This window comes from Coregonus lavaretus (genome assembly GCF_964263955.1).
Source record: "Coregonus lavaretus genome assembly, contig: HAP1_SCAFFOLD_834, whole genome shotgun sequence".
Lineage (NCBI taxonomy): Eukaryota > Metazoa > Chordata > Actinopteri > Salmoniformes > Salmonidae > Coregonus > Coregonus lavaretus.
In genome coordinates, this window is record NW_028163438.1 from 143,325 (window position 1) to 162,418 (window position 19,094).

Consider the following 19,094-nt stretch of genomic DNA (forward strand, 5'->3'; position numbering starts at 1 on the left):
TAATTAATCCTTTACAATAGTTTATGCACTATGTATCAAAGATGTATTTATCAACCATGTTGTCACACCTTGCTATAGCACAGGGATGGGCAACTCCAGTCCTCGGGGCCTGATTGGTGTCACACCTTGCTCTAGTGCAGGGATGGACAACTCCAGTCCTCGGGGCCTGATTGGTGTCACACCTTGCTATAGTGCAGGGATGGGCAACTCCAGTCCTCGGGGCCTGATTGGTGTCACACCTTGCTATAGTTCAGGGATGGGCAACTCCAGTCATTGGGGGCCTGATTGGTGTCACACTTTTGCCCAAGCCCCAGCTAACACACCTGACTCCAATAATTAACTAATCATGATCTTCAGTTTAGAATGTGATTAGTTTAATCAGCTGTGTTTGCTAGGGATGGGGGAAAAGTGTGACACCCCGAAGATTGGAGTTACCCATCCCTAATAGCTGAAAGGCCAGGCGGTTCTAGTGTTAAGGACTGGTAGATGGGTGTTGCTCATGCATTCACTCATGCTGACCGGCTCCAGTACTTTGTTCTTGACTAAAGCCTCCAAGTCAGCCTTAACTTATGGTCTGATAGCATAATGTACAGGTCCTGCTTTCAGAAATGTTGGTTTGCTGTCTGGCTTAATGCTAAGCTTCCATGTAATGTCGTTCATACTACCCAGCTGTCCATTAAAGACTTCTCCATGTTTCTTTAAGATGGCAGGTAGATATGTGTCTCCATGTGTCATTGTATGCACTGATGGCCAGTCCAGTGTGATTTTCTCCATCTATGAACACCTCAGTAGTGATGCATAGTCTCCTTTCACAACATAGAGTGGCAGCTTTTCAGTTTGTCTGTTTACCTGACCTGTGACATCAGTGATGCCTCTCACAGCGACAGATTCACCTGTGTAAGTCTTTAACACGAGGTGCGCTGGTTGAAGTGGAAGGTGTTTCAGTGTCTTTTTTCTGACACAAGAGATGCAGCTGCCCGTGTGTCAATCTCCATACCCACCGGCTGTCCCTCTAGCAAGGGGGAGACATAGTAGCCGTGCGGCCCGCCAGGAAAAAGTCAGGATTTTCAGTGTGACTTCCTGGTCTGATGAGTCACTCACCTCAGTGTTCTCTTACTCAACAGTGTGAACATGTCTTTGTGTCTTTCGTTGGAATGTCTGTTTCTTGTTTCCCGTTTTTGCGTTTTCTCTGTTCTCTTTTTGTTTCTGGAGACCTGTTCGATGTTGCCCTTTTTACCACAGACTGGACAATCCATGTCCTTACACCAGCATGTAGACGTCTGATGTAACACCTTGCCACAGTGGAAGCATGTGACTTGATTTCCTGGTCTCTGATTTTCAGTTGAAACTCTGTGATCAACTTTTCATTTATTTGAAAGGAACACAGACAAGAACAAATAGCAGCAGGAATGGTTATACAGCTAGAAACACAATACTGTTAAAATATATATCAGAACAAATAGCAGCAGGAATGGTTATACAGCTAGAGACAGAATACTGTTAAATTATATATAAAATGTATATCAGTATATTATGGAAACCACTTATTGCATGTAAATACAATTATAATAATAAAATCAGTAAGGTACACATTTGCACGAAATGATCATGAATGGGCAATCTGTTGGGTAAAACCCACTACAGGAGTTATTTTATGGTTTCAGCTGCAATTGTTGTTTGGCTAGCCCCATGGATCCTAGCAGTGGATAGTTCTAAATAAATAATATCTATAAAAGTGCTGATCCAATGAGGTGTGGTGGTTGCCATCTTAGTTCCAACGTCTTTATAGCTGCTGTCAAACCTGACAACATTATACGTCTTTGCTGTAATGACAGTGGTGAATTATCATTCAGTAATAACAGTTTGGGGGAACAAGGTATGAGGATACCTCTTTCCAAAACGTGTCCCCTGGTCACTCCCAGTACATATGATTAAAGGAGCCCAAGGCACCTTGATTACATAGATCACACAGAGGAGCGGTTGTGATTTCTATTAAATGATGTTTTCTAGGTGGAAGGTTTACCCTGTGTATGAAATTAAAATGTATCAGCTGGTGATTAGGATTGTTAGATGAACCCACTAAGTTCCTGATGAACTCAACTGGTGAGCCTCTTTAGCAGCTAGTTCCGTGGACACACTGATTCCAATGTCCTTTGCCAAGGTCAGATGACTTTCAGTCAACAGTCTCTTTTGTGTAGCTTCACTCCATAGCCCACAGAGCTCACACCCAGTGGCTCTCCAGGACCAGGTTCAGAGAACACCTGACTCACTGATAATAGTCTAACACCTGGAAGGACAAGGGATTCACTAAAATTATATTTAGTGGGTTTTAATGAAGGGTTTTAATTGAAGATATTGTTGAAAGATATTGTCCATCATGTTGTGTGCAGAAGAGACTTTGGCCTTCTGGGCTTGTTCAATGACAAGGCCATTATGGAAAGAGTTGTTCAGCTGTAGAGACACATCAACACAGTAATTCAGTATATCTGGTCCTCCACCATGGAAAGAGTTGTTCAGCTGTATTGACACATCAACACAGTAATTCAGTATATCTGGTCCTCCATTATGGAAAGAGTTGATCAGCTGTATAGACACATCAACACAGTAATTCAGTATATCTGGTCCTCCATTATGGAAAGAGTTGTTCAGCTGTATAGACACATCAACAAAGTAATTCAGTATATCTGGTCCTCCATTATGGAAAGAGTTGATCAGCTGTATAGACACATCAACACAGTAATTCAGTATATCTGGTCCCCCATTATGGAAAGAGTTGTTCAGCTGTAGAGACACATCAACACAGTAATTCAGTATATCTGGTCCTCCATTATGGAAAGAGTTGTTCAGCTGTAGAGACACATCAACACAGTAATTCAGTATATCTGGTCCTCCATTACGGAAAGAGTTGATCAGCTGTATAGACACATCAACACAGTAATTCAGTATATCTGGTCCTCCATTATGGAAAGAGTTGTTCAGCTGTAGAGACACAACAACACAGTAATTCAGTATATCTGGTCCTCCATTATGGAAAGAGTTGTTCAGCTGTAGAGACACATCAACACAGTAATTCAGTATATCTGGTCCTGGTTGCCATAGTTACAGTAGGAACCCATGTTGATGAGCTACAGGGATTTAGAATTTTAACCCAAAAGCTTAAATGAAGAGAAAAGTTTCCTGTTTCAGGTCAGGGGCCGTATCCACAAACCATCTCAGAGTAGGAGTACTGATCCAGGATCAGTTTAGCCTTTTAGATCATAATGAATAAGATTATATGGACAGGTCCTAGATCAGCACTCCTACTATGAGGCCCAGTATCCTGTTTCAGGTCAGTTCTACCTTTCTGTCTGAAAATGGAATGTTCTGAAACATCCTGAAATCATAGCTTCACACTAGACTTGGGTAAAGGATTCATAATGTTGGGTACTGTATTTTAGATGAACTTGATTTCCACTGATCTTTGCACCTTTGGGACTATTCCATTCCATTTAAACAATAACTCCTAGTTGTGGTAAGAATAAATTGTGGTGTGACAGTGGCACTCTGACTCCACCTAGTGGTGTCACCACAGAGTTATATATGGGGATCCCTCTCCACTTGCCATGTCATATCAACAAATATGGTTGAGGGTTTGCATCACTGGGTTCACTCAGGTGCTGTAGTACAGGACGTGTTCTGGATCTCTTTCTACACTGAGGACAGTCATAGTCTCCTGAAGGAACAGGTTTCTCGCAGTATCTGGTGATGCACTGTCTGCAGAACCCGTGTCCACAGGTGATAGAGACTGGATCCCTCAGCACCTGCTGACACACTGCAAACCTGGACTGATCCTCTAACAGAGTAGACCTTCCACTACAGAGATAAAGGAGAGAGAGATTGTAGATGTTAATATTGATCCTCTAACAGAGTAGACCATCCACTACAGAGATAAAGGAGAGAGAGATTGCAGATGTTAATACTGATCCTCTAACAGAGTAGACCATCCACTACAGAGATAAAGGAGAGAGAGAGAGAGAGATTGTAGATGTTAATACTGATCCTTTAACAGAGTAGACCATCCACTACAGAGATAAAGGAGAGAGAGATTGCAGATGTTAATACTGATCATCTAACAGAGTAGACCATCCACTACAGAGATAAAGGAGAGAGAGATTGCAGATGTTAATAATGATCCTCTAACAGAGTAGACCATCCACTACAGAGATAAAGGAGAGAGAGATTGCAGATGTTAATACTGATCCTCTAACAGAGTAGACCTTCCACTACAGAGATAAAGGAGAGAGAGATTGCAGATGTTAATACTGATCCTCTAACAGAGTAGACCTTCCACTACAGAGATAAAGGGGAGAGAGAGATTGCAGATGTTAATACTGATCCTCTAACAGAGTAGACCATCCACTACAGAGATAAAGGAGAGAGAGAGAGATTGTAGATGTTAATACTGATCCTTTAACAGAGTAGATCATCCACTACAGAGATAAAGGAGAGAGAGAGAGAGATTGTAGATGTTAATACTGATCCTCTGGCAGAGTAGACCATCCACTATAGAGATAAAGGAGAGAGAGAGAGAGATTGTAGATGTTAATACTGATCCTTTAACAGAGTAGACCATCCACTACAGAGATAAAGGAGAGAGAGAGAGATTGTAGATGTTAATACTGATCCTCTAACAGAGTAGACCATCCACTACAGAGATAATGGAGACAGAGAGAGATTGTAGATGTTAATACTGATCCTTTAACAGAGTAGACCATCCACTAAAGAGATAAAGGAGAGAGAGATTGTAGATGTTAATACTGATCCTTTAACAGAGTAGACCTTCCACTACAGAGATAAAGGAGAGAGAGAGAGATTGTAGATGTTAATACTGATCCTTTAACAGAGTAGACCTTCCACTATAGAGATAAAGGAGAGAGAGAGAGAGATTGTAGATGTTAATACTGTTCCTCTGGCAGAGTAGACCATCCACTATAGAGATAAAGGAGAGAGAGAGAGATTGTAGATGTTAATACTGATCCTTTAACAGAGTAGATCATCCACTACAGAGATGAAGGAGAGAGAGAGAGATTGTAGATGTTAATACTGATCCTCTAACAGAGTAGACCTTCCACTACAGAGATAAAGGAGAGAGAGAGAGATTGTAGATGTTAATACTGATCCTTTAACAGAGTAGACCATCCACTACAGAGATAAAGGAGAGAGAGATTGTAGATGTTAATACTGATCCTTTAACAGAGTAGACCTTCCACTACAGAGATAAAGGAGAGAGAGATTGTAGATGTTAATACTGATCCTTTAACAGAGTAGACCTTCCACTACAGAGATAAAGGAGAGAGAGATTGTAGATGTTAATACTGATCCTTTAACAGAGTAGACCTTCCACTACAGATATAAAGGAGAGAGAGATTGTAGATGTTAATACTGATCCTCTAACAGAGTAGACCATCCACTACAGAGATAATGGAGAAAGAGAGAGATTGTAGATGTTAATACTGATCCTCTAACAGAGTAGACCTTCCACTATAGAGATAAAGGAGAGAGAGAGAGAGATTGTAGATGTTAATACTGATCCTCTGGCAGAGTAGACCATCCACTATAGAGATAAAGGCGAGAGAGAAAGATTGTAGATGTTAATACTGATCCTTTAACAGAGTAGATCATCCACTACAGAGATAAAAGAGAGAGAGAGAGAGATTGTAGATGTTAATACTGATCCTCTGGCAGAGTAGACCATCCACTATAGAGATGAAGGAGAGAGAGAGAGAATGTAGATGTTAATACTGATCCTCTAACAGAGTAGACCTTCCACTACAGAGATAAAGGAGAGATAGAGAGATTGTAGATGTTAATACTGATCCTTTAACAGAGTAGACTATCCACTACAGAGATAAAGGAGAGAGAGATTGCAGATGTTAATAATGATCCTCTAACAGAGTAGACCATCCACTACAGAGATAAAGGAGAGAGAGAGAGAGATTGTAGATGTTAATACTGATCCTTTAACAGAGTAGACCATCCACTACAGAGATAAAGGAGAGAGAGATTGCAGATGTTAATACTGATCATCTAACAGAGTAGACCATCCACTACAGAGATAAAGGAGAGAGAGATTGCAGATGTTAATACTGATCCTCTAACAGAGTAGACCATCCACTACAGAGATAAAGGGGAGAGAGAGATTGCAGATGTTAATACTGATCCTCTAACAGAGTAGACCATCCACTACAGAGATAAAGGAGAGAGAGAGAGATTGTAGATGTTAATACTGATCCTTTAACAGAGTAGATCATCCACTACAGAGATAAAGGAGAGAGAGAGAGAGAGATTGTAGATGTTAATACTGATCCTCTGGCAGAGTAGACCATCCACTATAGAGATAAAGGAGAGAGAGAGAGAGATTGTAGATGTTAATACTGATCCTTTAACAGAGTAGACCATCCACTACAGAGATAAAGGAGAGAGAGAGAGATTGTAGATTTTAATACTGATCCTCTAACAGAGTAGACCATCCACTACAGAGATAATGGAGACAGAGAGAGATTGTAGATGTTAATACTGATCCTTTAACAGAGTAGACCATCCACTATAGAGATAAAGGAGAGAGATTGTAGATGTTAATACTGATCCTCTAATGAGTAGACCATCCACTACAGAGATAAAGGAGAGAGAGAGAGATTGTAGATGTTAATACTGATCATCTAACAGAGTAGACCTTCCACTACAGAGATACAGGAGAGAGAGAGAGATTGTAGATGTTAATACTGATCCTTTAACAGAGTATACCATCCACTACAGAGATAAAGGAGAGAGAGATTGTAGATGTTAATACTGATCCTTTAACAGAGTAGACCTTCCACTACAGAGATAAAGGAGAGAGAGAGAGATTGTAGATGTTAATACTGATCCTTTAACAGAGTAGACCTTCCACTATAGAGATAAAGGAGAGAGAGAGAGAGATTGTAGATGTTAATACTGATCCTCTGGCAGAGTAGACCATCCACTATAGAGATAAAGGAGAGAGAGAGAGATTGTAGATGTTAATACTGATCCTTTAACAGAGTAGATCATCCACTACAGAGATAAAGGAGAGAGAGAGAGAGATTGTAGATGTTAATACTGATCCTCTGGCAGAGTAGACCATCCACTATAGAGATGAAGGAGAGAGAGAGAGATTGTAGATGTTAATACTGATCCTCTAACAGAGTAGACCTTCCACTACAGAGATAAAGGAGAGAGAGAGAGATTGTAGATGTTAATACTGATCCTTTAACAGAGTAGACCTTCCACTACAGAGATAAAGGAGAGAGAGATTGTAGATGTTAATACTGATCCTTTAACAGAGTAGACCTTCCACTACAGATATAAAGGAGAGAGAGATTGTAGATGTTAATACTGATCCTTTAACAGAGTAGACCATCCACTACAGAGATAAAGGAGAGAGAGAGAGATTGTAGATGTTAATACTGATCCTCTAACAGAGTAGACCATCCACTACAGAGATAATGGAGAAAGAGAGAGATTGTAGATGTTAATACTGATCCTCTAACAGAGTAGACCTTCCACTATAGAGATAAAGGAGGGAGAGAGAGAGATTGTAGATGTTAATACTGATCCTTTAACAGAGTAGACCATCCACTACAGAGATAAAGGAGAGAGAGATTGCAGATGTTAATACTGATCATCTAACAGAGTAGACCATCCACTACAGAGATAAAGGAGAGCGAGATTGCAGATGTTAATACTGATCCTCTAACAGAGTAGACCATCCACTACAGAGATTAAGGAGAGAGAGATTGCAGATGTTAATACTGATCCTCTAACAGAGTAGACCTTCCACTACAGAGATAAAGGGGAGAGAGAGATTGCAGATGTTAATACTGATCCTCTGGCAGAGTAGACCATCCACTATAGAGATAAAGGAGAGAGAGAGAGATTGTAGATGTTAATACTGATCCTTTAACAGAGTAGATCATCCACTACAGAGATAAAGGAGAGAGAGAGAGAGAGAGGTTGTAGATATTAATACTGATCATCTGGCAGAGTAGACCATCCACTATAGAGATGAAGGAGAGAGAGAGAGAATGTAGATGTTAATACTGATCCTCTAACAGAGTAGACTATCCACTACAGAGATAAAGGAGAGAGAGATTGCAGATGTTAATAATGATCCTCTAACAGAGTAGACCATCCACTACAGAGATAAAGGAGAGAGAGAGAGAGATTGTAGATGTTAATACTGATCCTTTAACAGAGTAGACCATCCACTACAGAGATAAAGGAGAGAGAGATTGCAGATGTTAATACTGATCATCTAACAGAGTAGACCATCCACTACAGAGATAAAGGAGAGAGAGATTGCAGATGTTAATACTGATCCTCTAACAGAGTAGACCATCCACTACAGAGATTAAGGAGAGAGAGATTGCAGATGTTAATACTGATCCTCTAACAGAGTAGACCTTCCACTACAGAGATAAAGGGGAGAGAGAGATTGCAGATGTTAATACTGATCCTCTAACGGAGTAGACCATCCACTACAGAGATAAAGGAGAGAGAGAGAGATTGTAGATGTTAATACTGATCCTTTAACAGAGTAGATCATCCACTACAGAGATAAAGGAGAGAGAGAGAGAGATTGTAGATGTTAATACTGATCCTCTGGCAGAGTAGACCATCCACTATAGAGATAAAGGAGAGAGAGAGAGATTGTAGATGTTAATACTGATCCTTTAACAGAGTAGACCATCCACTACAGAGATAAAGGAGAGAGAGAGAGATTGTAGATGTTAATACTGATCCTCTAACAGAGTAGACCATCCACTACAGAGATAATGGAGACAGAGAGAGATTGTAGATGTTAATACTGATCCTTTAACAGAGTAGACCATCCACTATAGAGATAAAGGAGAGAGATTGTAGATGTTAATACTGATCCTCTAATGAGTAGACCATCCACTACAGAGATAAAGGAGAGAGAGAGAGATTGTAGATGTTAATACTGATCATCTAACAGAGTAGACCTTCCACTACAGAGATACAGGAGAGAGAGAGAGAGATTGTAGATGTTAATACTGATCCTTTAACAGAGTAGACCATCCACTACAGAGATAAAGGAGAGAGAGATTGTAGATGTTAATACTGATCCTTTAACAGAGTAGACCTTCCACTACAGAGATAAAGGAGAGAGAGAGAGATTGTAGATGTTAATACTGATCCTTTAACAGAGTAGACCTTCCACTATAGAGATAAAGGAGAGAGAGTGAGAGATTGTAGATGTTATTACTGATCCTCTGGCATGGTAGACCATCCACTATAGAGATAAAGGAGAGAGAGAGAGATTGTAGATGTTAATACTGATCCTTTAACAGAGTAGATCATCCACTACAGAGATAAAGGAGAGAGAGAGAGAGATTGTAGATGTTAATACTGATTCTCTGGCAGAGTAGACCATCCACTATAGAGATGAAGGAGAGAGAGAGAGATTGTAGATGTTAATACTGATCCTCTAACAGAGTAGACCTTCCACTACAGAGATAAAGGAGAGAGAGAGAGATTGTAGATGTTAATACTGATCCTTTAACAGAGTAGACCATCCACTACAGAGATAAAGGAGATAGAGATTGTAGATGTTAATACTGATCATTTAACAGAGTAGACCTTCCACTACTGAGATAAAGGAGAGAGAGAGGTAGATGTTAATACTGATCCTTTAACAGAGTAGACCTTCCACTACAGAGATAAAGGAGAGAGAGATTGTAGATGTTAATACTGATCCTTTAACAGAGTAGACCTTCCACTACAGATATAAAGGAGAGAGAGATTGTAGATGTTAATACTGATCCTTTAACAGAGTAGACCATCCACTACAGAGATAATGGAGAAAGAGAGAGATTGTAGATGTTAATACTGATCCTCTAACAGAGTAGACCTTCCACTATAGAGATAAAGGAGAGAGAGAGAGAGATTGTAGATGTTAATACTGATCCTCTGGCAGAGTAGACCATCCACTATAGAGATAAAGGAGAGAGAGAGAGATTGTAGATGTTAATACTGATCCTTTAACAGAGTAGATCATCCACTACAGAGATAAAGGAGAGAGAGAGAGAGAGATTGTAGATATTAATACTGATCCTCTGGCAGAGTAGACCATCCACTATAGAGATGAAGGAGAGAGAGAGAGAATGTAGATGTTAATACTGATCCTCTAACAGAGTAGACCTTCCACTACAGAGATAAAGGAGAGATAGAGAGATTGTAGATGTTAATACTGATCCTTTAACAGAGTAGACCATCCACTACAGAGATAAAGGAGAGAGAGATTGTAGATGTTAATACTGATCCTTTAACAGAGTAGACCTTCCACTACAGAGATAAAGGAGAGAGAGATTGTAGATGTTAATACTGATCCTTTAACAGAGTAGACCTTCCACTACAGAGATAAAGGAGAGAGAGATTGTAGATGTTAATACTGATCATTTAACAGAGTAGACCTCCCACTCTAGAGATAAGGGAGAGAGAGATTGTATATGATAATACTGTTCCTTTAACAGAGTAGACCTTCCACTACAGAGATAAAGGAGAGAGATTGTAGATGTTAATACTGATCCTCTATCAGAGTAGACCTTCTACTACAGAGATAAAGGAGAGAGAGATTGTAGATGTTAATACTGATCCTTTAACAGAGTAGACCATCCACTACAGAGATAAAGGAGAGAGAGATTGTAGATGTTAATACTGATCCTCTAACAGAGTAGACCTTCCACTACAGAGATAAAGGAGAGAGAGAGAGATTGTAGATGTTAATACTAATCCTCTAACAGAGTAGACCATCCACTACAGAGATAGAGGAGAGAGAGAGAGATTGTAGATGTTAATACTGATCCTTTAACAGAGTAGGCCTTCCACTATAGAGATAAAGGAGAGAGAGAGATTGTAGATGTTAATACTGATCCTCTAACAGAGTAGATCATCCACCAATGTTCCCTCTAAATGTTTTGGGGCACTGAGCAAATTTCTGCTCTTGTGAGCGGAAACCGGCGCACGTTTACAGTGAACACTGATGCTGTACCCTGACAGTTGTAGACAGTAGCCAATAGGATGTACCCTGACAGTTGTAGACAGTAGCCAATAGGATGTACCCTTACAGTTGTAGACAGTAGCCAATAGGATGTACCCTTACAGTTGTAGACAGTAGCCAATAGGATGTACCCTGACAGTTGGAGACAGTAGCCAATAGGCTGTACCCTGACAGTTGTAGACAGTAGCCAATAGGATGTACCCTTACAGTTGTAGACAGTAGCCAATAGGATGTACCCTTACAGTTGTAGACAGTAGCCAATTGGCTGTACCCTTACAGTTGTAGACAGTAGCCAATAGACTGTACCCTGACAGTTGTAGACAGTAGCCAATAGGCTGTACCCTGACAGTTGTAGACAGTAGCCAATAGGCTGTACCCTGACAGTTGTAGACAGTAGCCAATAGGCTGTACCCTGACAGTTGTAGACAGTAGCCAATAGACTGTACCCTGACAGTTGTAGACAGTAGCCAATAGGATGTACCCTGACAGTTGGAGACAGTAGCCAATAGGCTGTACCCTGACAGTTGTAGACAGTAGCCAATAGGATGTACCCTTACAGTTGTAGACAGTAGCCAATAGGATGTACCCTTACAGTTGTAGACAGTAGCCAATTGGCTGTACCCTTACAGTTGTAGACAGTAGCCAATAGACTGTACCCTGACAGTTGTAGACAGTAGCCAATAGGCTGTACCCTGACAGTTGTAGCCAGTAGCCAATAGGCTGTTGTGGCTATTGGAGTAAAATGTAGGCCTACCAACCAAACCAATGGAGCAAATCCTATATGTGGTGTTCAATGCAGGCCTACATTGCATGAGACTTAAAAAAAAGTTTTTACCTTATTCAGGGCTTGCCATTAACCCTTAATAGTATATTGACGCACCAGTGCGTCAACCTAAGTAACATAAAAAAATCCCCAACAAAATCAGTCAGTTTAAGCTGGAGATATCGTCTCAATCCACCGCATCCGCCTATGTTGGCCTTCCACATCTGCGGTGGAAGGTGGCGGATCTACAGCGGAGTTTGTCAGACCATGAGACATCCCGAAAATTGGTCTTCTCACGAAAATGTCTGTAGCATTTGTATGATCCCACTATGAAAAGGAGAGACTCTCATGAACATGGTAGTGTTCTCCGTTTTGCTCTACGACCCACACAAGTACTACGGGACTCGTCTGAAGCTATCCCATACAAACAAATAGAAGCATGGAGGTAGTTTTGTGCCCCATAAATATGGGGTTATATGGGTAAAAAAAAATAAAGAATCCTGATCTGTCTTATGTCTCCTAGATACAGGACAGACACTTCAAAACTTTATTCCTTATGATGTATTTTTCTGACTGTCTTTTTTTGCCATTTATGAATGTGTTATTCAATGAGTTTATATGGGCTTTAGTAGTAAAGGCCAAATTCAATATTTTATCAAATAATTGTTATATATACGGTTGACAACTCCGCTGTGTCCTCCTCCCAGAGTGCGAAGAGCCTAGGCGTGACCCTGGACAACACCCTGTCGTTCTCCGCCAACATCAAGGCGGTGACCCGCTCCTGCAGGTTCATGCTCTACAACATTCGGAGAGTACGACCCTGCCTTACACAGGAAGCGGCACAGGTCCTAATCCAGGCACTTGTCATCTCCCGTCTGGACTACTGCAACTCGCTGTTGGCTGGCCTCCCTGCCTGTGCCATTAAACCCCTACAACTCATCCAGAATGCCGCAGCCCGTCTGGTGTTCAACCTTCCCAAGTTCTCTCACATCACCCCCCTCCTCCGCACACTCCACTGGCTTCCAGTTGAAGCTCGCATCCGCTACAAGACCATGGTGCTTGCCTATGGAGCAGTGAGGGGAACGGCACCTCTGTACCTTCAGGCTCTGATCAGTCCCTACACCCAAACGAGGGCATTGCGCTCATCCACCTCTGGCCTGCTGGCTCCCCTTCCTCTGCGGAAGCATAGTTCCCGCTCAGCCCAGTCAAAACTGTTCGCTGCTCTGGCACCCCAATGGTGGAACAAGCTCCCTCACGACGCCAGGACAGCGGAGTCACTCACCACCTTCCGGAGACATTTGAAACCCCACCTCTTTAAGGAATACCTGGGATAGGATAAAGGAATCCTTCTACCCCCCCCCCCCCCCAATTGTAAAGTGGTTATCCCACTGGCTATAGGGTGAACGCACCAATTTGTGAGTCGCTCTGGCTAAGAGCGTCTGCTAAATGACGTTAATGTGCCCTTGAGCAAGGCACCTAACCCTAATTGCTCCTGTAAGTCGCTCTGGATAAGAGCGTCTGCTAAATGACTAAAATGTAAATGTATATATATAACTATGTTTTACATCTAATGCTAGCTAGCTACCCAACCAGCCCATAGAGAGAGCATTGCGGATGTTGTAGTCAACTTTAACTGCAACAGATTTCCACAACAATTTTCACATTGCTACCGACCTTACTATAACACGAAAATGTAATATTTGTTCACAAAAAACATTGTTCTCACATATTAGTGTTATTTAACACTGTAAATTATAGGAATTTGTGGTTTTGGGTGGATTTTTCCTTTAATTTAGGCACGACAGAAAAACATAAAAGCCCATTGATGTAGCTATGCTCTTTTAGGTAAATCAATGAAACAAGCTCCAGTAGGCTAATCTTTTTGAGTGTGGACTGTACTGCATGGTATTATACTGTATTATATGGACTGGAATTACACACATTGTTCAAACCATGAAGCTGGGAGAGAACATGCATGCTTTCGCAGGACATGTAACCTACAAAGTTACAATCATAAGCTAGCGAATTAGATTTTAATAATAGTGCCTACTTCACATGTATAATGTATATATACACCTTTCATAATATTCCCCCTAATGTTATTAGCCTACCTCCTCCTTCTCTCTCTATCGGTGCTTCATTCCTTCCTCGCTTTAAAACAGTTAAATGAAATAGGTTTCGTTGTCCTGATCTTCATCATTGTAATGACATGCTGAATAATACAGCCCTATAATAAGATGCAGACGGCTTTCACTTCTTTTCACGAAGATTGAACAGTTATAGGTCTGAATAAATAACTGCTATAGCCCAGAGTTTCCCAAACTTGGTCCTGGGGCCCCTCCCCCGGGTGCACGTTGTGGTTTTTGCCCTAGAACTACACAGCTGATTGAAATCATCAAAGCTTGATGTCAGCCACACCAATGTGTCGGAGGAAACCACTTTCGACTGACAACTGAAGTCAGCTTGCAGGCGCCCGGGCTAGAGCGTGGCGAGCCAAGGGAAGCCCCTTGGCCAAACCCTCCCCTGGACGGCACTGGGCCAATTGTGCTCCGCCCTATGGGCCCGGTCATGGCCGGCTGTAGTGGCGCCTCAGCACTGGGATGCATTGCCTTATGAAAGGAGAAATCCACCCATTCCTATAATTTACATTGTTAAATAACACTAATAATAATATTACTAATATGTGAGAACAATATTTTTTTGTGATCAAATGTTTGATTTAGCCGTTATAATAAGGTTGGTAGAAACATGTAAAAATAGTTTTGGGTATCTGTCGCAGCTCAGGTCGACTACAAAATCCACAATACAATGCTCTCTCTATGGGCTGGCTGGCTGGCTAGCAAGCAAACGTAGCTACACACATTAATACCAAATACAATATCAGCATGTGAAGTAGCTAGTTAGCTGTAAAGTGGCCTAAACAAACTGCACTATCAATTTAGGGGTCTACAATCTCACCATGTTCAACCTGCAGATCGATGTGCCTCACAGAGTGGAGTCTGACGTTCACAACGGCAGAGACACTTTTGAGGAGATTGGGAAACTCCATTGGACTCCTGGTAACGGCCATTGGTGTACATTGCCCATGCTACGTCCATGGGCCGCGCGGTGCATTCTGGGCGATTCTGGGACAAGGAGAGCTCTCCTTCAAGGAGTGAACGGGAGGCAATTGAGTGCTAGCTAAAAAAAAAAACATTAGCACGGATTTCGTCAACAAGGTACAACATTACGAATCTTTTCCGAGTTATGATATAATTGATCTCTTTATATCTGTAATATTGTATAACTTTGGAATCGTCACATTATGTACTTTCGAGGAAAATAGGCACATTTCTCGACTCATACCCTGACTTTGAGAAGGGATTGCGCGACGATTAGTTTAGCAACCGCGTGACGCAGCATGACAACTTCAACGGGATTGGTCGACAGTCTGCTGGGTGGAGCGTTATACTCTCTGACGTGCATTGCCCAATGTGATTCCTATCTGTTTTCTCTAATATCTCTGGCAACGGCACCATGCAATGCACCCTGGACTGAAGAGGCAGACAAATAGGAGAAATGTGCTAGACAGATGGTTTTATTTGGTTTTATTTCCTGCAGTGTCTATTCATTGTGCAAACGCACGGCCGCTTTCTGGCTTGCTCCTGACTGCTATAGAGTTAGTACACATCATTCCCAAACATTCAAAATAATTTATTAAAACGTGAAAATGAACATTTCTAAGTGGTCACTTGTCAGAAAATGTTTTTAAAGTATCATATTATTCCCGGGGGTGTATAATGCATTTAATTCAGTTGACTGATTTCCTTATATGAACTGTAACTCAGTAAAATCTTTGAAATTGTTTGCTGTTGCATTTATATTTTTTGAGAGAAAGACTGCGAGAGAGTGCTGGCATGTGCATTGATTTAAAGCAACGATATTCAAGTGATAGGCTGTTTTAAAACTCTGCCGCTGCAATAAATAAAAATATAAGTATCTTTACAATAAAAAATGGGCCCCCCCCCCCCCCCCCGAAACCAGATGTAGATGTGTAAATTAGACTCGCATTCTGTCCTTATGTTACCGTAGCAACAGTTACCATGATGAGATGGTAGGTCTACATGCATTGTCCTGCGCTCCATCCTGAGAGGTGCTCTGTCCCCACCCGGAGGGTTGATGATTGATCATGCAGATAGCAGAGACAAGGCCGCCGATAAGACAGATTTAGACATTGCATATAATTTAACAGTTCCATTTTACATTTTGCTGTTAATGTAAACAATGTATTATAATCGACCAGTTTGTGGGTTTGAACGGTAGATATCGGTAACCCGGTTCCCGCTATTCAACCCTAATCACCATGCACTCCTTAAATATCTCAGTGTCAGTGAAGAACTTGGTGTGTTAAGTTAAAACCAGGGCTCTAATTGAGGGGGTATGTGAGGGTGGCTTTTGTTAAAGAAAATGGCTGATTATATAAAGTGATCTATATGCCAGAAACAAGCTGTAAAATGCAGGCAAAAGACGTGACCGATGCATATTGGACATCTTTGATTTGTCTATGATATTCAGAGGCTGCACGACATTTTATAGGATAAACAAAATTGACTTTGCTTAAGCAATGTGTGATTCTGTCACCATCAATTGATGTTCGACATTTCAACCGGCTGTTAAACAACATACTAACTCTAAATGAGTCAGGAGCAAGCCAGGTAGCCTAAGGAATGAAAATGAATTATTTAGGCTGTATTATTATTATTATTCCAAGGCTATAGCCTGCCATTTAAGAAATCAATTGTGAAGCATTTCAAATCAAAATCAAATTAAATTTTATTGGTCACATGCACATATTTAGCAGATGTTATTGCGGGTGTAGAGAAATGCTTGTATTTCTAGCTCCAACAGTTCAGTAGTATTTAACAATTCACCACAGTACACACTAATCTAAAAGTAGAAGAATGGAATTAAGAAATATATAATATATAATATATGGTATATAATATATGGTGCTTGCCTATGGAGCTGTGAGGGGAACGGCACCTCCGTACCTTCAGGCTCTGATCAGTCCCTACACCCAAATGAGGGCATTGCGTTCATCCACCTCTGGCCTGCTGGCTCCCCTTCCTCTGCGGAAGCATAGTTCCCACTCAGCCCAGTCAAAACTGTTCGCTGCTCTGGCACCCCAATGGTGGAACAAGCTCCCTCACGACGCCAGGACAGCGGAGTCACTCACCACCTTCCGGAGACATTTGAAACCCCACCTCTTTAAGGAATACCTGGGATAGGATAAAGTAATCCTTCTACCACCCCCCCCCCCCTTCAAAAAAAAAAATAAATAAATAAAAAAAATATGAACAAAAAATATAACCAAAAAATATATATATAAAAAATGGACTAAAAAATTAAAAAGAACAAAAAAAAAAAAATACATAAAATAACAAATAAAAAAATAACATGAAAAAAAAAAAAAAAAAAAAAAAAACATTGTAAAGTGGTTGTACTACTGGTTGTAAGGTGAAGGCACCAATTTGTAAGTCACTCTGGATAAGAGCGTCTGCTAAATGACGTAAATGTAAATGTAAAATATAAATATTAGGACGAGCAATGTCGGAGTGGCATAGACTAAGATACAGTAGAATAGAATAGATGACAGTATATACATATGAGATGAGTAAAGCAGTATGTAAACACTATTAAAGTGGTTAGTGTTCCATTATTAATGTGGCCAGTGATTCCATGTCTGTGTATATCGGGCGGCAGCCTCTAAGGTGCAGGGTTGAGGAACCGGGTGGTAGTGTTCCATTATTAATGTGGCCAGTGATTCCATGTCTGTGTATATCGGGCGGCAGCCTCTAAGGTGCAGGGTTGAGGAACCGGCTGGTAGTGTTCCATTATTAATGTGGCCAGTGATTCCATGTCTGTGTATATCGGGCGGAAGCCTCTAAGGTGCAGGGTTGAGGAACCGGCTGGTAGTGTTCCATTATTAATGTGGCCAGTGATTCCATGTCTGTGTATATCGGGCGGCAGCCTCTAAGGTGCAGGGTTGAGGAACCGGCTGGTAGTGTTCCATTATTAATGTGGCCAGTGATTCCATGTCTGTGTATATCGGGCGGCAGCCTCTAAGGTGCAGGGTTGAGGAACCGGGTGGTAGTGTTCCATTATTAATGTGGCCAGTGATTCCATGTCTGTGTATATCGGGCGGCAGCCTCTAAGGTGCAGGGTTGAGGAACCGGGTGGTAGTGTTCCATTATTAATGTGGCCAGTGATTCCATGTCTGTGTATATCGGGTGGCAGCCTCTAAGGTGCAGGGTTGAGGAACCGGGTGGTAGTGTTCCATTATTAATGTGGCCAGTGATTCCATGTCTGTGTATATCGGGCGGCAGCCTCTAAGGTGCAGGGTTGAGGAACCGGCTGGTAGTGTTCCATTATTAATGTGGCCAGTGATTCCATGTCTGTGTATATCGGGCGGCAGCCTCTAAGGTGCAGGGTTGAGGAACCGGGTGGTAGTGTTCCATTATTAATGTGGCCAGTGATTCCATGTCTGTGTATATCGGGCGGCAGCCTCTAAGGTGCAGGGTTGAGGAACCGGGTGGTAGTGTTCCATTATTAATGTGGCCAGTGATTCCATGTCTGTGTATATCGGGCGGCAGCCTCTAAGGTGCAGGGTTGAGGAACCGGCTGGTAGTGTTCCATTATTAATGTGGCCAGTGATTCCATGTCTGTGTATATCGGGCGGCAGCCTCTAAGGTGCAGGGTTGAGGAACCGGCTGGTAGTGTTCCATTATTAATGTGGCCAGTGATTCCATGTCTGTGTATATCGGGCGGCAGCCTCTAAGGTGCAGGGTTGAGGAACCGGGTGGTAGTGTTCCATTATTAATGTGGCCAGTGATTCCATGTCTGTGTATATCGGGCGGCAGCCTCTAAGGTGCAGGGTTGAGGAACCGGCTGGTAGTGTTCCATTATTAATGTGGCCAGTGATTCCATGTCTGTGTATATCGGGCGGCAGCCTCTAAGGTGCAGGGTTGAGGAACCGGCTGGTAGTGTTCCATTATTAATGTGGCCAGTGATTCCATGTCTGTGTATATCGGGCGGCAGCCTCTAAGGTGCAGGGTTGAGGAACCGGGTGGTAGTGTTCCATTATTAATGTGGCCAGTGATTCCATGTCTGTGTATATCGGGCGGCAGCCTCTAAGGTGCAGGGTTGAGGAACCGGCTGGTAGTGTTCCATTATTAATGTGGCCAGTGATTCCATGTCTGTGTATATCGGGCGGCA